This window comes from Perissodus microlepis, chromosome 4 (genome assembly GCF_051167445.1).
Source record: "Perissodus microlepis isolate ML-2025 ecotype Zambia chromosome 4, ASM5116744v1, whole genome shotgun sequence".
Classification (NCBI taxonomy): Eukaryota; Metazoa; Chordata; class Actinopteri; order Cichliformes; family Cichlidae; genus Perissodus; species Perissodus microlepis.
In genome coordinates this window covers 19221611-19243830 of record NC_140464.1, presented here as the reverse complement: position 1 = coordinate 19243830, position 22220 = coordinate 19221611, and the positions used below count along the sequence as shown (strand labels likewise).

Genomic DNA, 22220 nt, shown 5'->3' with positions numbered 1-22220 from the left:
TTAAGTGGTGTTCTTGTTTGAACTGGTCCTGAAGACCCTGGGACTCTGTGGCACAAAATCAAAGGAAGATTTGATCCTCTTTCTGTATGGCATTTTATACCATACAGAAATAAACTAATAAATTAACTATGATGTGGGAATATTGTGAGTATCCAATGAAAATATAACATTTATTTCATGAAGAAGTCAAATACCTATAAAAGTGCTACAATTCCAATTTGAACCAAACTGAAAAATATGAAAATTAAAACTAATTCATGACTACACTCATAACTGCCATAGTTCTTTGTTAGACAACACAATCAGAGTTTGTAACATAATGCACAATTACAAATGCAGTTACCCAGTTATACACACAACTGGACTGGCCATCGGGCATACATACAATTTTTGGCTTTTATGGGCCGATGTTTTGTTTTCTTGTAACGCACTAAACAACAGCAGCACGTTTAAGTTGATAATCTGTTGTTAGAATATTACTTTCAAATATTATTATTCTAGTATTTTGACTCTGTGGAACAGTGATACAGTTTGCTGAGAAGGAGTCAGTGCAAAACTAATTTCAATATAAATATCTATGGTCCAGAGACAACAGAAAGCAAGTGTATCTGCAGGTGACAACAGGAGGATTCTGTTGTTTGTTATTTTGCCTGAGAGCCACAGTGAACCAAGGTGAAGAAACACACAGCATTTAAAATTAGCAATTTACATTCACTGTCACGGGTTGCCGGGGCAAGCCTTGTGAGAATTATTTAGGACCCAAAATGCGGCAGCTCTGATGCAAGTGAGTTTATTGAACAAAAGTAGATGCAAACAGAAATGGCGAGGGTGAACATGAAACTAAGAAAACCTAAACTGGGAAAAACTAACAGAAACTAACCAGAAACAGATGAGGTACGAGGAAATACACGGAAGACGGACGGAGAGAAGCAGACAAACCAGCCACAAGGACGAGGGAACACACACTATAAATACACACACCAGGGAACACAACTAAGCCCTGGGAAACCCAAAACAACAGTCATAATACAAAAAACTATCAAAAGTAAAAGTACACAACCAAAAACACTGTGTCACCGACCCAGGACCATGACATTCACAAAATGACTTCCAACTCATAATAAACAAGCAATAGAACTGCATTGTCTCTAATAAGTTCATTCATTCATTAATTTTGGTTATAATGAATAGAATCCATTTTGGTTTACCTTGTTCATACTTTCACAGTAATGTGTATGATAAACATAAAACACTCAACAGCTCATGTAGCCTAAAAAACATAAATTAATGATTGATTCTTGTTAAAATAAATCTGTTTTTAAAGTTACAGTTCAGTTTCTCACCCCTACAAACTCTCTGTTAGCAATACAGCAACGCATCTTTCTGTTATAACCTGACAGTTTCCATGTGTATGCAAAGTGAACTTCCTCTCAGTTTGACTTGAAGACTTGAAATCAGTCCGTCAGTTTCATCAGATGAGAAGCTCCCGTCAGATCACCTTCAGCACCAACATGTTCTGCTGCTGGCTGCTGGATCCTGTGAGTCTCACTGAACAGAAACACTGACAGCATGGACACCAATGCTGTCCACAATGATGAATCGGCTAAGAAGTACAGAATAGATAGATGGATGGATGGAGTTTTAATTCCAGTTGTAATGATTTAAATAGTTAATTTAATAATTCATGAGTTATCAATCGTCAGCATGAAATCTTTTATTCTAATTTCTTTGACATTCCATTAAATCCATTTTTATTCATACATTATTACTTTAAAGCAAATATCATCTAATCATACTTTATATTGTAAGGTAAAGTCCTAACAATATTACAAAGAAAAACCATGACAGTGGAGAAAAAAAAGAAAAAGGACCTCTTGGAAAGCCTGATTCAAGAGGTGCCATTATCTGCAATAACTGGAAAGGATGAAAAAGAGAAACCAAGAGGTGATGAACATTATAAAAAGAGCACTGCAGATTGGGAAAGTCAAATCTGAAGCATAGAGCCCTGGAGCCAGAGCAACCCACTGAAAGGTAGGGCCAAAGAGGAGAGTGGCCAAACTAGAAGAAACAGGAGAAATACATTTAATTAAAAAAATATTACAATACAATAAAATATTGATCATGAAAAAAAACTTTTGTTGCAAGAGCCATCATATGTCTTGTGAATAAAAGTTTTAAATTATTTTCTGTGCACTTCATGTTGTAAAATAAATACCAAATAATGTTTTCAAGAGAAATCCAAGTTGACTGAAAGTACAGTAGGGAGAGAGTCAAACTTCCTTTAGTTGAATGAAACCTCCAGGACACCCAGGCTCACGGAGGGCATCAATCTGTTGTGATCAGGTGGGGTGAGTAAAAAGTCAAGAGAGAAATGAAAATGTTAAAGAGACAATAATTAATACAACTATAAATAGTCAGCAGGTTGGTAGGATGAGATTCAGATGAGATCAGAAACATGCATCTCTGGGCAAGAGTTTCCTGGAAAACAATACCCAGAAAAAGAGTGAGTACGATGTCTTTTAATGCTAAAAAACTATTCCCATCAACAAGTGAGTCCATGTTTGGAAGAAAAACTAATGCAGAAGTAAAAGAGTGAATTAAATGCAATGTTTTTATTTTGAGATGCATTTGAATTTTATGTGACCCAGATAGTTTAGCCCCTCCCTATTGAAATATACACAGGATACTCAGGTTCTTTTAATGACTGGCTCTCAAAGTACTTGCTTCACACCTTCTCTTTCAAGATGTTGCTCAGTTTGTCTGCTCTGCTGACAGTGCTCTGTCTGCCTTGTGAGTCACTAGAATTTATAATACAGCAGGTGGAAATTACTCACATGTACTTGAATTTGTTTCTCACATTACTGATCTTTCTTTATTTATAATTTTCATGTTTTTTGGCAGGTCTGAATGGTCAGGCTATGGAGTCCATTCCCTCCACTCCAGTGTTGAAAAATCCTCATGAAACTCTCAGTCTTTCCTGTAGAGGATCTGGTTTCAATTTTGGTGGCTATGGCATGCACTGGATCAGACAACCTGCAGGAAAAGGCCTAGAATGGCTTGGAGTTATTTGGTCTGATGCAAGTAAAACAGTGTATGCAAGCAGTGTGGAAGGACGTATAGAAATCACCAGAGACAACAGCAACAGCATGGTGTATCTGAGACTGTCCAGCTTAAAGCCAGAGGACTCTGCTGTGTATTACTGTGCCAAACACACACAGTGGTGTAAGTAATGAGAGAGGCTTTACAAAAACCTTCAGCTATACAGTTTCACAGGAACCTACAGGGGGCAGTAGATGATCAAAAATATGATGATCAGCTCACTGACACAAAAACACTTGTGATACTACAACATGTAAAAGCATATTTTGAAAAAACAGTTTAAAAGTATTTTCTGATAATAATAAAATAATATGAAAAAATGTATGTAAACTTTTAAGGATAATTTCAGAAGAATACATCAAGTCAGTCAAGACATGTAGTCAAGATTTTAGATTTAAATAAAAAAACAAAAACAAATGTCCAGTAGTTTTTACATGAGCACACTGATGTTTGTTAAATAAGATATAATGAAATAATATATAGTCTGAACCAGTGGTTAGAAGGGCTGGAGACTCCCACAGACTGACCTGTACATACTCAGGGTTCAGTGGTGATGATCATTATGTTTGGATCAGACAGGCTGCTGGAGAAGGACTGGGATGGATCACTTATATCAGTGGTGGCTGCAGCTATATCCACTACTCTCAGTCATTCAGAGGCAGATTTACCATCTCCAGAGACAACAACAGAAAGCAGGTGTATCTGCAGATGAACAGCTTGATGACTGAGGATTCTGATATTATTACATTTCTGTAGATTTACAGTATATTTTCTGTACTACTTACAGACATTTCCTTCACCTAAAATGGAAAATTCAGTTAATTCACCGTATATATTTTCCGTGTATTTAACAGATATTTTCCGATACGGATTCTGTTTATATTACCAGGCACTTCTTTTCACTCTAACTAATTCCTTTTACTCTCTTCAAGTCAAAAACTGTACAAAAACATAATTACAGCATCCATCTTGTCATAAAATGACTAAACAGACTAATACATGAACAAAATAACTTACAATCTTTAAAATTTGAGCATTTTTATTTTCCTTGAAATGTGTTTGTACTCTTATAAATGTGTTCATATACATTCAAGTAGCTTCAAAGTGTTTTCTTCAAACAGGATGCCTGACAAACAGAATATTTAACAATATTTGCACATTTATCAATATTTGTACCTTTAGGTTAGAATGACGGCTGTGGCTGTTTTGCCTCAGGCGAGCAGTTAAGTTGTGGTTTACATCCATGTATGTCCAGTCATGACACAGTATACATATGTAGTCAGTCATAGCCAAAAACTCACCTTTGATTATCGACTTCACTTCGTTAATAATTCAAACATTTGTCCTAGATTAACACTGTGGGGTCTTTACCTTACAACATAACGTGCATTGCGACATGAATTATTTGTTAAGTGGTGCTATATGAATAAAACTGAACAGATTTACAGAAGGTCTTCCTAAAATTTATTAGAAGTTTATTAGAACAAAACAGATGGATGAACATGTCCCTCTCAGCACAGGGCTGACAGGACTCTCTCTCTCCCCCCCCCCCCCCCCCCCCCCCCCCCCCCCCAATCCAGGTATTCACTGACACTTAGTGAACACTGACAGATGTGTGGCGTATAATGAATGTGAAAAGAAAACAAAAGAGCAAAATAAATTTTGCAGTGTTAAAAGTAACTGTTTTGTTAGGATCAGTACAAGGAACAACTATCAATAAAATACGCTGTATAACATTCATTGAACACTAAATATAATTTTGTTCTTCTCTACTCTCTCATCCTGTTGTACAAACTGACAGAATCATCCTTTGTTTATTTTTTTTATTTATTGACTCACATCAAGTGGAGAGGCCAAAATAATCGGAATAACACTGTTTAATTTGATTCAGTTCAATTTAATTAAATTCAATTGTAGGTAAAGACCCAACAACAATAAAGAGAAAACAAAAAAACCCTTAAACCCAACAATCAGATGACCCCCTATGAGCAAGCCCCTTTGGCGACAGTGGGAAGGAAAAAACTCCTTTTTAACAGGAAGAAACCTCCGGCAGAACCAGGCTCTGGAAGGGGCGGCCATCTGGTGTGACAGGCTGGGTGAGAGAGGAGGAAGACTGGATGAAGTCATGCTGTGGAAGAGAACCAGAGATTAAAGTTAGAATTAAATGCAACAATAATCTTTAAAAAATGCAAATAATCTAAAAAGCAGAGAGCATGTCAATCCCAAATCCAGTCTGGGGACTGGCTCACAAAAGAGAAGCCTTGAAGCTGATGGCTCTGCTGTCATGGTCCGGGTGAGCGGCGGCTGCTTTTTCTCTGCCTGTTGTGTTTCTCCTGGATCGACCCAAGGGCAGAGCTCTGGCCTCTTCCACTCAACTGTCTCTCATCTGCAGTAATCAACCAGGCTGCAGTCTATCTTTCTTTCGCAAGTCCATTAGCTAACATGCTGGTACCAGGCCTCATGCTCCTTGTGAATTTTTGATTGTGAACTTAAGTTGTTTCCTTCTGTCTATAGCTGCTACCAAGCCACCATTCAACCTATCAGCAGTTTGCAGACTGACGCTGGATTTTCCACCACTGTTTCACCTGTCTCACTGCCTCTCTACAAGAATTCAGATGTGTCCTCCTGCATAATGGACAGGAACTGATATTGTAGCACCTTAATCACTACTGACACTTACTGACACCATCACTTTATCAATGCTGGTCATCATGCCCTTTTGATGCTAAAGTATTTATACCTATATATTTATACCTACGTTCTATATCCATACTCCATACTGGTACTCAGATTGTTGCACTCTATTTATTGTATTATTTTAGTACTTGTTATTCTGTTTTGTCCTTAAAAAAACAAAAAAACAAAAACTATTTATTTATTACTTTTTAAATTCTGTTTCTTTTCACTCCGGGATCATGTGTACGTAATTTCGTTCCACCTAATGTAAACATGTGATTCGAATGACAATAAAACTCCTTGAATCCTTGAATGTAGGACCCAAGTGCAAGACTCAAGAAGACTACATTAAACTCAGAACTCAGCTTTATTTTCTGGACAGCAAAAGGAACAGAAAACTAACTAGACTGGGAATCATAACAAGGCTTAACAGGCAGACAGAACACACAGCCGGGTATGAGGGTATGACGCGACACCAAGCAGGAGACAGAGAACTAAAATACACAGCGGAGCAATCAGAAATGGAAGACAGAAGGGAAACACAACTGGGACTACTTAGGCAGGACAAGACGAGTTAAGTGAAACTATACACACTACCTAAGCACACGAGACTATCAAAGTAAGACAGGAAATACAAAGCGTACAAAAAGACACAAACCCCGAGACATGAACTTAGCACCACGACATAACTGACATGGTAACAGAGGGCACAAGAGACAGGGTAGACTAGAAAAGAGGACAGGCACAGAGAGACAGACTAGACACTGAACAGAGGGAGCACGGGAACCAAAACCTTAGAACTAGAAAATCTTAACAAGAATTAAACTGAAACATAAGACAATATTAATCAAAACAAAACCACTGAGTCATTACACTCAGGACCAGACAGGAATTCTCCATAGAAGCAAGACTACATTTAGTGCCTGAGTAGTGCACATATATGAATGAGAGAGCAGTTCTGATCGGGCTGTGGTGTGAAGGGGTCGTCAAAAAGTGACCACGTCTCTTTTCAGTCTTCAAAGAATTTAACTTTGGAGGCCGAAAAGTGGATGGAGCAGAATCAACAGCAGGGCTGGTAAGATTTAGTTGACGACCGTGGTCTGCACATGGAGAGGAGAGTTGTTGAGACTGTTTGTAAGTGACAGGGTCAAATTCTTCCAGGAGTGACAGCAAGATCCTCTATGGTCTGGAGCTGAATGGGTGCTGAAGACGAGGCCAAGGACGAGGATGTGGATGGAGAAGTAGGGCTGGTGTGATTCAGTTGTAGATCGTGATATGCATGTTGAGAGGAGGGCTGCTGAGCCTGGGTAGGTGCACAGAGTGATTGCTGGTGAGGCAGGCTGAAAACATTTGGCTGTGGCTGATGATGTTACTGCTTTACAAATGAAGAAGAAGAACATGGCTCTGTCTCAGGTTCTCTTCCTCTTTTTGCCCTAAAAACAAACGCATAAATATAAACACACTAGAATTTTCATGAGGTGATACAAACTCTCTGCAGTGACCGTTTCATCCTTTACTGCAGCGATTGGCACATGTATGAACTGCATTTTGGCACTTTGGACATACATAGTTTTCTTTAGTGGACCACTCTGAGTTTTCATTGGCGTGACGCCTTCTTTCTGTTGTTTTGTTTCGGCCTTATCAAAATATTTGCTCTGTTCGTCCTTTGAGAGCGACTTCCACTGTGGACTGCAGTTCACAAGAACACACTGTTAGCACATATAAATACTAGGGGTGGGACTTGATTTTAAAAAAATTAATCTAATTAATTAGAAGCTTAGAATCACATTTAATCGCACAAGAGAATTTGCCCCAAAGCGCAAATGTTTATTTAATTTAAAAGGGATTTAGTGGATGACAGAATCAAATAATAGAGATGGACATGAATATTATAAACTCCAGCTCTTTTAATTTCTGGGAAAAAAGGCAAAACAAACATAATATCCCTGGCCAAAATTGGGCAGACATAAAAATAAAGTGCTATTTTAAGTACTTTAAGTACATTTTCAAAATGGTATTGTCTTTAAATAATAATAATAATAAAAATTTCAACATAAAGAGCAGTTTTTCTTAGGGAATAGGGAAAATAGGGAAGAAACATAAAAGGTTATTTGACCGGCTTCACCTTTAAACTCTGAGTAACCTTAGTCAACATTATTTTGTACATTAGGCTAAAACAGTGTGATCATCGAACATTTTAGTGGACTCCTTTTTGGACAGTTTACACAAAACTAGGCTTAACATCATTTTAAGGACATTAATATTGACAGCACTAATTTTAATATTTGAAAAATATTATTTCCTTTAAAACTAAAAAGCAAAGAAAAAATGCATTCTGTACATTTTTAAGTTTTCAAGCTTTTCACTTTGTGTAACAGTGGTATTTTTTCCTGAATGGGAGATGTTATTGCACTCTAAAATTATTATTATTATTATGCCTCACAAAAATTCAATCTGTACCCATGGCTGACTCTTTAATCTATATTTCTTTTTATTTTGTCAGTGTTTATCTGTATGCAAAGTAAACTTCCTCCCAGGCTAATATAAAGACCTGATATACTGCAGGAGGTTTCCGAAGAAGAGAAGATACTAGCTTCAGTATCAACATGTTCTCTGTAGCTCTGCTGCTGCTGGATCTTGTGAGTCTCACTGAACAGAAACACCGACAGCTATTATTATTTTTTTTTAATTGAACTGCATTCAACATGTTTTCTCTGCAGGTGTGAAGTGTGAACAGCTGACACAGCCAGCCTCTGTGATTGTGCAGCCAGGTCAGCGTCTCACCATCACCTGTCAGGTCTCTTATTCTCTAAGTGGCTACTACGCAGCTTGGATCAGACAGCCTGCAGGGAAAGGACTGGAGTGGATTGGGATGAAATACACTGGGGACTCTCACTATAAAGATTCACTTAAGAGCAAGTTCAGCATTGATTTAGAGATGTCAAGCAAGACAGTGACTCTAAAGGACAGAATATGCAGCCTGAAGACACTGCTGTGTATTACTGAGCCAAAAAGTCAAACTTAACACAAACCATCAGCAGACCTGAACAAAAATCTCTCAGTGCATGAACACATTTGTAATATGAAGCCACCAGAGGAGGAGCTCTAAGACCAATAATGATTTAATGGTGCATGAAATGGCTTTAAGGAGTTGCTATTCTTGATAGAGAGAGTGGTAGACAGAAATATTAGAAAACAGCAGAAAGCAACTGAATCTGCAGACGACATCAAAGGATTCTGCTGTTTATTGTTGTCCTCAAGAGTCAGAGTGACACTGTGATACTAAATCAAGAGAAGGGTTTGCTTTGTCTTCAGTATATATTCTTGTTTTTGCTTGTCTTTTGGCAAACACCCATCGTTCGATATTCAGTATGTGGTGTTTTTTTAAAAAAAAAATTTAAATGGTAAACCATTTTTGATATGTCCATCATTCACCATGCTGAGGATTAGTTTTATTGGAGTTTAGTTTTGTTTTATGGAGTTTTGGATGCCTTATAAAATGTTACTGATCTGGTTCCTGTTTTTAAGCAAGAGCTGATGTTGTAGTGAATCCACTTTTTCAGAACTTGCATCAGAATGAGCTTTAACAGTAAAGAGTCATAATATTCCTATGATTAATGACTGTATTACTTTATGGAGCACACATTTAATAATGAATATATATGGAGTTTTTTGCCCATGTATCATAAATAAATTGGTGACAAAATTTTGAGAAAAAATTAATATTTATTAAGTAACAAATAGTAATAATCATTTGTAAATATATATCATATTTGCTTAAATATTTTAATATAAGTCGTGTGCAGATCTTTATATGAGACGAAGTTTTTCTTTAAGGAGGAGTTTATGCAAATTCAGATTTTTACGCATGTGTTGCCAAATATAACAAAGGGACTACATGGGAGATTTTCATGACTGTAGACTGAGCAGAGAGACATGACTAATACAATGAAGTGTCCTGAGTTTACCTTTGTTTTTCTTATAGTGTCAGTTTACTGGGCTGGTAAGGACAGCACATTTCTTCTGCAAACATTAAGATATGTTTGATATAAAGAAGCTAATTATGTTTTTCTCTGTAGGTACTGAGGGTCAAACACTGACTGAGTCTGAACCAGTGATTAAAAGGCCTGGAGAATCACACAGACTGACCTGTACATACTCAGGGTTCAGCAGTGATATTAATGGTGCTTGGATCAGACAGGCTGCTGGGAAAGTACCAGAGTGGGTTGCTTGGATCCGCTATGATAGTAATGAAATCTACTACTCTCAGTTAGTCAGAGGCCGCTTCACCATTTCCAGAGACAACAGCAGAAAGCAGGTGTATCTGCAGATGAGCAGCTTGACGACTGAGGATTCAGCTGTTTATTATTGTGCCAAAGAGCCACAGTATCACAAAGCATTAGCAGAGCTGAACAAGAACCTCTCAGTGCCTGAACAGTTATAACATGAAACTACCAGAGGAGGAGCTCTAAGATAACTGATTATTGTTATTATTCAAGGGAAAGAAATGGGAGAAATTAAACTAAGGGGGTTGTTATTCTTGATAGAGGTATATTGAGCAAATGAAAATTCTGATACATAGTCTGACACATATGTATTATGTGACACTGGCCAACCCACACAGAAGAGGAAGCACCTCTGTACAAAAACTCAGCACATCACAAAATCAAGATTTGCTTTCAGATTTCACATTTACAGAAATGAACTCCCCTTGAACATCGTACAAACTGAAAGAAAGAATAAAATGCAATAACATGCAAAACAATTAACATTAGACGAGTTACTATTTTGATGATACTCAATTACATGTACTGTACATTTACTACATACACTGCATGCACATGTACTAATATATTTACATATATAAATTGCAATCAGCTTTCAGACAAAATTACCTCTTGTAGTAATCTTTTTAATACTTAAGACAGTTTGCAGGGAAGGACTGGAGTTTACATCAAATTCTCATTTAATGTAAAATTACCACCAGAATACAATAAAGTCATAGAAAATTGTATGTTGTTCATTTTGTTTCCATTTTCTACTTTTTCAGTTTGTTACTTTGTAAACAGAGATTGATTTTCCTGAGGAGGAGTCAATGCAAAACTGATGTCCTCAGCAACTTTATATGTGTTTTAGAGCAAGACTCAGGGACTCAATCTAATATACACACAGCAGACTGGACAAAGACGACTGATGTTTAGAATGATGAGAACTGTTTATTTAGTTGTTTTCCTGATTCTGTTTTGTTTCTTGACTGGTAAGGACATATATTTCTGTTACAGAAATAAACATATGAAGAAATATGACTGGACTAATTAGCTGTTAACATTTCTGTAGGTACTGATGGTCAAACACTGAGTGAGTCTGGACCAGTAGCCTGGACAATCCCACAGACTGACCTGTACATACTCAGGGTTCAGCAGTGATATTCATGCTGCTTGGATCAGACAGGCTGCTGGAAAAGGACTGGAGTGGATTGACATAATCTGGAGAGACAGTAGTGGCAGCTACTACTCAGAGTCAGTCCAGGGCTGGTTTACCATCTTCAGAGACAACAGCAGAAAGCAGGTGTATCTGCAGATGAACAGCTTGGCAACTGAGGATTCAGCTGTTTATTATTGTGCTCGAGAGCCACAGTGACACAAGAGGAAGAAACACTGTAAAAAACTCACCACATCCAACCGAATTTGCTTTAAGCTTTTTAGAAATGAACTGAAGATTAATGTCTGACCATCACCTGTCAGCTCCTGGACAGCTGATCAGTCAGCCTGCAGGTAAAGGGAGGAAAAGTAGTGAGAGCTCTCACTATGAAGACTCACTGAAGAAAAAGGTCAGGATTGACTCAGACACTTCAAGCATTCTTGCATTTAAAAACTCAGTGAGTCACAAAGAAGTTTAAAGACTGTTTACTTTAGTAATTCAGAAACTGTGCCTATTTTTATAAAGATCAAATATATACAGGAAACATACAAAAAGGCTTCTCCATAAGATGAGTGTAACTATCAACAATACACATTCAGAGTTAGCATTAACATATTAATTCAAATCAAATTATTTTTTGCCTAGCTTATTTATGTACAGGATTTATATTAAGTTTATATATCTATATATTATGTATTACAACTATGTGGCAACAATTTGTATGGACGGCAATCCTCCATAGAAGCAGGACTTGTTACATTTAGTGCCTGAGCAGTACACATGTCTGAATGAGGAGAGCAGAGCAAACCAGTCTGTGGTGAACGGGTGGTCAAAAAGTGACCACATGTCTTATTGAATGTCAGGAAAACAGATGGACTCTTTTGGGTCTTCAAAGAATGTAACTGTAAGGGCAGATGAAGTGGATTTAGTTGATGACCGTGGTCTGCACATGCAGAGGAGGGCTGCTGAGACTGTTTGTAAGTGACAGGGTCAACTTCTTCCAGGAGTGGCAGCAGGTCTTCAAGGTCGTCTGGAGCTGAATGGGTGCTGAAGACGAGGCCAAGGACGAGGATGTGAATGGAGACGTTGGGCTGGTGTGATTTAGTTGTAGATTGTGATGTTGAGAGGAGGGCTCCTGAGCTTGCAGTGATGGGCACATGCATGAACTGCATGTTGGCACTTTGGACATACGTAGTTTTATTTAGAGGACCACTCTGGGTTTTCAGTGGCGTGATGCCTTCTTTCTGTTTCGGCCTTATCAAAATATTTGCTCCATTCATCCTTTGAGAGCAACTTCCACCGTGGACAGAAGATCACAACAACACACTGTCAGCACATATAAATACACAGTTAAAGTCCTACTACACATAACTGCAGTATGCATGCACAAACATGGCCATGAAACATTAAATGCATAAATATATGCAGTTACACACTTACTCTCACTCCCATGACTGCATTTACAGCTGCACTCCCAGTAATGTTCAATTCAGCTTAGATTTTTTTCCCCTTAAGATACAGCATGGATGCATTTGGTGGTTTCTTGATGTATAGCCTGTCTTCATCTTGTGTTTTATCTACAGGAATAAAACACAGAGTAAGAGCATGTGTTGTCACTGTGCGTGAGGACAGTAGTGTAAAAACATGAGTAAAGCGGTGAAACTGAATGAAATGAGGAACCATTAAAGGAGGCTGATTAAAAGAATTCACACTGACATCTGCAGACAAAGGACAGATACCTGTAAAGCGCTAAAAAAACAGCAGAGAAACTTATTTGGGAGTGCAGCTGTTGGGTGGAGGAACAGGAGTGACAAAACCACACACCTTCACACCATCCTTACACAGATGGAGAGAAGCAGATATGAGAAAACAGAAAGAGTTAACATGAAAATACAGATGTTCAGCTGCTGTGTTCACTTGTGTGTTTGTGTGTTTCACGCACAGTTCTCCAACAGGATGCAGCATTGGAGCATGTTATCTGGCATCTTCAGCACATTACACTTGAAACACACAAAACACACAACAGGTAATGAGACAAGCTGCAACACTGTCATTTATCCACTAGGTGTAAGATGTGAGCTCATAGCTTCAATTTGCTCCGGTGACTTATTCTTTTGAATTATGATTCACTGGCAGTGATTAAGTTTAGTGATCAGCAAAGCTTCACACCATAGTTATACAAAAATAAAATACAAGGAAGGTATGGGTTGGGTGCTGGCCCCAGAATCATTTCCTCAAGAGTGGAAGGAACACTTTTCACTGGCTGAGTGGAAGGTGGCTGAGAAGTTGCATCAAACAACCAGAGGAGGCGCTCTAACACCAGCTATTTAACAGAGCTTGCAATGATAATTATAAAGACATGTTATGTGTATTTGAGTGGGTGCAAAATGTGATGACACACAAGTTTTTGGCCATGCGCACAAACTAGTAACTAGTGCAGCGCAAATAGCTTCCTCTATAAAAGAGCTATTAAGCTGCTAAAATCATCACTACAAAAATCCTGTAAATATACATGTTCTATTTTTTCAGCAGTATGTTTTGTTGAGAAGTAGACATCAATTCAAATCTCTAAGTAACTTATAGTTACTTAATATGTGACATAAGTTTTTACTTAATATATAAATAAATAAGAACTAATGAGCTTAAATTTAATGATTAAAAGGTCTGGAGAATCCCACAGACCTACCTGTACATACTCAGGCTTCAGAGGTGATTGTGACTGGATCACACAGGACTGGAGTGGATTGTTTGGATCCGCAGTAAAAGTTTCCATGTCACCTACTCTCAATCAGTCAAAGGCTGATTTATCATTTAAAGAGACAACAACAGAAATCAGGTGCATTGGCAGACAGACAATGTGACAGCAGGAAGATTCTGTTGTTTATTATTGTGCTCGAGAGCCACAGGGACACAAGAAGAAGAAACGCGGTACAAAACACAGCATTTAAAATTTGCAATTTACAGTAACAGAAATGATCTCCAACTCAACATGATAAACAATAGAACTGCCCTGATCTCCATTAAGTTTATCATTATTCATTTATTCATTTTGGTTGTAATGAATAGAATCCATTTTGACTTACTTTGTTCATACTTTCACAGTAATGTGTATGATAAAGATAAAACACTCAACATCTCATGTAGTCTAAAAAACATAATCTAATGTTTGATTCTTGCTAAAATAAATCTGTTTTTAAAGTTACAGTTCAGTTTCTCACCTCTCCAAACTCTCTGTTAGCAAAGCGGTAACACATGTTTCAGTTATAATCTGACAGTTTCCATGTGTATGCAAAGTGAACTTCCTCTCAGTTTGAAATAAAGACTTGAAATCAGTCCGTCAGTTTCATCAGATGAGAAGCTCCCGTCAGATCATCCTCAGCACCAACATGTTCTCTGTAGCTCTGCTGCTGCTACTGCTGCTGCTGGATCCTGTGAGTCTCACTGAACACAAACACTGACAGCATGGACACCACACACTGTTACTTTTATAGAACTGCATTCAACTTGTTTTCTCTGCAGATGTGAAGTGTGAACAGCTGACACAGCCACCCTCTGTGATTGTGCAGCTAGGTCAGCGTCTGACCATCACCTGTCAGGTCTCTTATTCTCTTGACGACTGGACAGCTTGGATCAGACAGCCTGCAGGGAAAGGACTGGAGTGGATTGGGATGAAACATACTTCAACTTCATATTACAAAGATTCACTAAAGAACAAATTCAGCATTGACTTAGACACTTCAAGCAACACAGTAACTCTAAATGGACAGAATATGCAGCCTGAAGACACTGCTGTCAGAGAGTCACAGTAACACAAAACATCAGCAGACCTGAACAAAAACACCTCAGTGCATGGATACATTTGTAACATGAAGCCACCAGAGGAGGAGCTCTAAGACCAATAATAATTTTAAGGTGTATTTAGGAAAAAAGGGAAATTGTTTTAAGGGGTCGCTATTCTTGATAGAGGGAGTGTTAGACAGAAATATTAATCACAGCAGTTCAGCACCAGTTTACCATCTCCAGAGAAAACAGCAGAAAGCAACTGAATCTGCAGATGACATCAGAGGATTCTGCTGTTTATTGTTTTCCTCAAGATTCATAGTGACACCGTGATACTAAATGATAAACATCATAATGTCAAGATCAAATAGTCTAATTATGAATTCTTGTTTTTGCTTGGCTGTGGGCAGACACCTTGTTGTTCCTTATTCTGTCAGTGGTGTTTGGTTACTTTTTTATATAATTGTTTTTTGTATGGAAAACCCTTTTTGATACGTCCATCATTCACCATGTTGAGGATTAGTGTTACTGGAGTTTAGCTTTGTTTTAAGGAGTTTTAGATGCCTCATAAAATGTTTACTGCTGTAGTTCCTGTTTTTAAGCAACAGCTGATGTTGTAGTGAATCCACTTCCATCAACATGAGCTTTAACAGTAAAGAGACATAATGTTCCTATTGTTAATTACTGTATTACTTTATGCAGCACACATTTAATAATGAATATATATGGAGTTTTTTACTGATGTATCAGAAATAAATTGGTGTATAAATTTTGAGAGAAAAATGTTCTTCATTAAGTAACAAATAATAATAATCATTTACATATATATATGTATATATGTAATATTTGCTTAAATATTTTATTATAAGTGGTGTGCAGATGTTTGTATGAGATGAAGTGTATTTTTCTTTAAGGAGGAGTTTATGCAAATTCAGATTTTTACACATGTTTTGCCAAATATAACAAAGGGACTGCAAGACTGGTTTTCATGACTGTAGACTGAGCAGAGAGAAATGACTTTTACAATGAACTGTCCTGGGTTTACCTGTTTTTTTCTTATAGTGTCAGTTTACTGGGCTGGTAAGGACAGCACATTTCTTCTGCAAACATTAAGATATGTTTGATATAAAGAAGCTAATTATGTTTTTGTCTGTAGGTACTGAGGGTCAAACACTGACTGAGTCTGAATCAGTGATCAAAAGGCCTGGAGACTCACACAGACTGACCTGTACATACTCAGGGTTCAGTGGCGATTTTCATGCTGCTTGGATCAGACAGGCTGCTGGAAAAGGACCGGAGTGGATTGCTTGGATCCAGAGTGATAGCAGCAATATCTGGTACTCTCAGTCAGTCAGAGGCCGCTTCACCATCTCCAGAGACAACAGCAGAAAGCAGGTGTATCTGCAGATGAACAGCTTGACGACTGAGGATTCAGCTGTTTATTATTGTGCCAAAGAGCCACAGTATCACAAACCATCAACAGAGCTGAACAAGAACCTCTCAATGCCTGAACAGTTATAACATGGAACCACCAGAGGAGGAGCTCTAAGACCACCAATATAGTCAGAAGTACTCAAAGGAGCTTGCAAAGAAAAGCTTCTGGATTTCTTTAAGTTGCTTGAAGACGTTTCACCTCTCATCTGAGAAGCTTCTTCAGTTCTAAGGTCAAATGGTGGAGAGTCACAGATATATATAGTCCCAGATATAACCCAGTTTTGAGTTCCCTCCCCAGACGCCTTAACGCCCACTCACATCCTGGGCCATCTGACCTCAGGAAATCGCATGATAAGGTGGGGCCAGGTTTCACAGTGTTTCTGTGGGAAGGAAACACTTCTTAGAAAAACTCTTCAGTTTATGTGGAAAATCTAAAAAACTGATTGTGAAAGATCGTGATATAGCTCTTAAATAAAATGTCATGGCATGAATAAGCTTTACTGTCTTCTTTAATGAAATGTTTTCAGACAAACTGGCAGAAAAGGGCTTCATGTTGTGATCACTACCTTTAATGAAGTAGTAGTAGCAACAAATGTTACCCACACCAATTCAGAGACAGTTTACCATCATCAAACATTTAGTCAACAATTAAACAAATAAAAGTAATCTGCAATAAATTACAGGTAGTAATAAAATACACTACTAACTCTTTTATGCTACGTCCACACCTACGTGGGTATTTTTGAAAGCGCAGCTGTTTCTGTGCGTTTGGACCTTTCGTCCACACGTAAACACGTTTCAAATCACCGAAAACGGAGATTTTTTTAAAACTCCTTTTTTGCGTTTACGTGTGGACGAGGAATACAAAGTTCATCACACAGCGTCAAAGGTATGTGCCTTTTTTCACGTGCGCGCGTTATTGTTTACATGAGATGAATTGCAGAATGGCAGATAGAGACAAAATAATGTTACTGTTACTCTGACTATCTGCAGGTTTTACACGCTTACATAGACACACGCAGTTACTGTCCCTGCATTTAGAAAGGCAGAGGCGTCACGGTGTTATTTTACGTGTAGTTGTTTTTTTTTTCCTGTGTAATAATATTCAACATTGCTATCAATACATTTTTCAAAAAAATGCCTCTCTGTTCAAAATGGGTTTAAAAACATAAACAGCTGTGGGATACTGTTAGTCCGTGATTTGGACAGGGGGAACAAATTGTGGCAGGATCAGCCTGATAATATTTGTATCCCACTGTAACTGTATAAAGAGCTAACATCTCCAAAATGTCAGGAATAGTTAGTCATTATGAGAAGTGTTTGTGAACTGCAAAGCAAGAATGTGGGATACTGTTTGTCCGTGATTTGAACAGCCCAGTGCGTGCTCCCGACAAAGGGAAAACCAATTTTGCAGGGGAGACCTACCTTGGCACTTGTGCAGGTGAAACCAAAGCGAAGATATGCTTCACCATAAGTTGGTTTGGAAAAATATGCAGCTATGCTTCATCTCCTGCTTTGCGTTTGTGTGGGAGCCCTGTGCTAGCAGTGTCCAAGCGCCCCCCCCCCCCTTTTCATACCGCACCCCCCTGCAATGGCTCTGCGCCCCCCTAGGGGGTGGGCCCCACACTTTGGGAAGGTCTGCTCTACATAATATCCTGATGCAAATCTTCACTGTGTGCAGTGTACTTCTGCGCTGCTGACTTGTCTTAAACTTTTTGTTGATCATCAGAGCAGCAGTGAAGAATCTCTAGACTCACAATGACACAGACACACTCTGCTGCTGGTTGCTTTTTTACTTCCCTGTGAGTTCTTCTGCTTCTTATTGTTTCATAATTTACCAGGAAACAATGATGCTCTGTCAGCAATACCAGAACATTTTGAAGATCTCTTTATCACATTTTTATCTGTATTCATCTCCGCAGGTTTTACAGGTCAGAGTATGGAGTCCATTCCTTCCAGTCCTGTAGTGAAAAGGCCTGGGGAGACTCTCAGTCTCTCCTGCAGGAGATCTGGTTTCACATTTACCTGCTATGGTATGCCCTGGATAAGACAACAACCAGGAAAAGGACTGGAATGGATAGGGATTGGCTTCTCATCTTCCAGCAGCAACAGTTATGCAAGCAGTTTGAGAGGACGCATAGAAATCCGTAGAGATGACAGCAACAGCATGACATATCTGAGGCTTTCCAACTTAAAGCCAGAGAACTCTGCTGTGTATTACTGTGCCAGACACACAGTGGTTTAAGTAATGAGAGAGGCTTTACAAAAACCTTCAGCTATACAGCTTCAGTTTTGCTATACAGGGGGCAGTAGATGATCAAGAATATGATTTTCAACTCACTGTCACAATAACTCCTGTGATATATGTGAAAGCATATTTAAAAAAAATCTAAAATGATTTTATGATAATAGAAATATTATGAAAAAAGAATAATGTATGTAAACTGTGAGATAGAGAAATTAATGCAAATATTTTACTTTTTCCTTTGTATTCCAGAGAAAAGGACTTTAAAACAACAAGTAAAACCAAAAACATGTGAAGTATTTACAACATGCTTTTTTAAACACAAGTTTAGCATCTCAAGAGACAATAGCAGGGTTGAACAATCAAAAAGTTACATCTTATGTCTTTTTCCAAACACTTTCCTTGAAGCTGTTACAAACGGAATTAAACTCCACTTACACTAGGCTACTGTGTATGTTGCTTTGATGAACACTGTTGATGTGCTGTTCATGTGGGTCTACTGTGGTTAATATAATATAGATTTGAAATGTGACTTAAAAATGGTGTTTCACATACTTCTTCATCAGAGTTAATATAAGAGGTCATGACACTAAAAGAATCCCAAACTGGACTCTGCTGAAACAGCAAAGACGATTGTAGCAGTAAAACTTTCAGTTGATGATCCAGACGTGGCGCAATGCACGCCTGGACCATCATCTCAAAGACCCTTAGTCAACTTGATTTGATGTTCAACTTTTTCCTTTCCTTTGACAGAACGAAACATTCAGCAGAACTAGATTCAGAGACGACAGCTCTCTGCCATGACTGAGTGCAGTGAGCAAAAAGCAAAGAGAGAAAAGAAGGTTGGACCAGCTCACAAACATGCAGCCCTGTAGCAAGAGACACCTGACGAAATGTACATGAATAAAGATGACAGAGAGGAGAATGATGGACAAGCTGGAAGAAAAGTCATGCAATTTATTCTATAATTATACAACATTCTGTCAAGAAAAGTCATAAAATAATGATTATAGAAAATAAAAGTCTTGCAGGTTGATGGCAAACTGAAATGGACGTCATGCTTATACTCATGTGTAAAGAAACAGTTGGTGTCACACTAACATGTAGCTGCTGCGAGTGGCAACTGTTTGATATAATAAACAATTAGGGAAGCAAATTTAAAAGTGTTGCAGAGACTTGCAGTTAAAACCTGCTTTTGAAATATGAAAAAGTATATAAGCATTAAAACTGAGGGCATGAATAAGTTTAAATTAATCAGTAATTGAAATATGCACATGAGCAGTAGCGGTTTTAGATACGGGCGACACGGGCGGTTGCCCGGGGCGGCATCGTGGTGGGGGGCGGCATCACGGGCATCAGCAAAAAATAAACAAAAAATAAAAATGCTCGTACTGCTAGTAGGGAGTGTTCGCCCAGGGCGCCAAACAGGCTAGGACCGCCATTGCACATGAGCACATATCACCATATATGTAATCCATATAATCATAATCATCAGAATGGCTGCTCATTCTCCTGACCATTTATATTTCACTTACTGCTGAAGAGATTATTCAGAACATGATGCATGTTCTTCTACGTCTGAGTGCATATTTAAAATAATGTACTTCTAGACACACAACTGTGAAAACTAATGATAAAAAAATCAGTATGAAAAAATATGTCAACACTCAAGCAAGCACTCTCTGATCACTGTAACATTGCAGGTTTTAAGGCTGTGTTCATCTAGCATAGCTCTCCCTAACCCTAAAGGAAAATAGCACTGCTAATATCTGTACCACATTACTGGAAAACAGAGAAGGAACTCAAAATGTTTCAGCTCATAGTTTAGAAGTTACAAAAGACCATCTCCCATAGAAAGTGAATCTAAGGGAATAAAACCAATGCTAAACAACTCTAAAAAACAAAAGCATACAATTTGATGCAACATATTTTGTTTTTAGATTCATTTGAATGATACGTGAAACAGACAGTTCAGGCCATTTGTTGTAAAGTCCATCTATCAGCCATCCACAATGATGAATCGGCTAAGAAGTACAGAATAGATAGATGGATGGAGTTTTAATTCCAGTTATAATGATTTAAATAGTTAATTTAATTGTCTGCAAAATAGATTGAAATGATTTATGAGTTATCAATCGTCAGCATGAAATCTTTTATTCTAATTTCTTTGACATTCCATTAAATCCATTTTTATTCATACATTATTACTTTAAAGCAAATTTACCGTACTTTACCGTACAACATAATGTGCATTGCGACATGAATTATTTGTTAAGTGGTGCTATATGAATAAAACCGAACAGATTTACAGAAGGTCTTTATTAAAACAAATCAGATGGATGAACATGTCCCTCCCAGCACAGGGCTGACAGGACTTTCCCCCCATATAATAAATAAATAAATAAACTGAATAAAAATAGATGAAGATAAATTATTATGATTACTGGTATTTATCCAGTGTAAGTACAAGAATTCCTAGCTTTTGACTGGCTCATGCAGTCACATGGGGAGAAAAGGAGGTTGTTGTGTTGAAGTCTAAGAAGAGTAAAGGTGCTCCTAAGTAAGCTGTCTCCATCTTTATGTTCATAATAGTTATGAGAGATTTAGTGTCATTGAAAAAAACTTAATCTAGGTTTTCACTTACACTTGGTGAACACTGACAGATGTGTGTCATAATGAATGTGTTTAAAAAGAAAACAAAAAAACTAAATACATTTTGCAGTGTTAAAAGTAACTGTTTCATTAGGATCAGTACAAGGAACAACTATCAATAAAATAGGCTGTATAACATTCATTAAACACTAAATATAATTTTGTTCTTCTATACCCTCTCATCCTTTTGTACAAACTGACAGAAGCCTCCTTTGTTTATTTTTTTATTTATTGACTCACATCAAGTGGAGAGGCCAAAATAATCGGAATAACACTGTTTAAATCAATTCAGTTCAATTTAATTCACTTCAATTGTAGGTAAAGACCCAACAACAATAAAGAGAAAACAAAAAAACCCTAAAACCCAACAATCAGATGACCCCGTATGAGCAAGCCCTTTTGGCGACAGTGGGAAGGAAAAAACTCCCTTTTAACAGGAAGAAACCGCCGGCAGGAGGGCTGCTATCTCTGCTACAGTGCGTGGGGCTGCACCATGCACTGGGCGATCCGCGTTAACTCGCTAACAGAGATTTGCCGCATTAATGTGGTTATGGCATTAACATCATTTTAACAAAATTAATGCTGAGAGCACTAATTTTAATATTTGAAAAATCTTTTTTGCTTTAAAACTAAACTAAACTAAACAGAATATACAAAAAAGCAAAGAACAAATGCATTCTGTACATTTTTAAGTTTTCAACCTTTTCACTTTGTGTAACAGTGGTATTTTTTCCTGAATGGGAGACGTTATTGCACCCTAAAATTATTATTATTATTATGTCTCATAAAAATTCAGTCTGTACCCATGGCTGACTCTTTAATCCATTTTTTTTTTAAATTTTGTCAGTGTTTATCTGTATGCAAAGTAAACTTTCTCCCAGGCTAATATAAAGACCTGATATACTGCAGGAGG

The 22220-nt window shown here is 37.8% G+C and overlaps 1 pseudogene; it reads left to right on the top strand.

Moving 5' to 3' along the window:
• Positions 1-9701: 9701 nt before the first annotated feature.
• Positions 9702-11415, top strand: LOC146388791 (uncharacterized; annotated as a pseudogene).
• The last annotated feature ends 10805 nt before the right edge of the window (positions 11416-22220 follow it).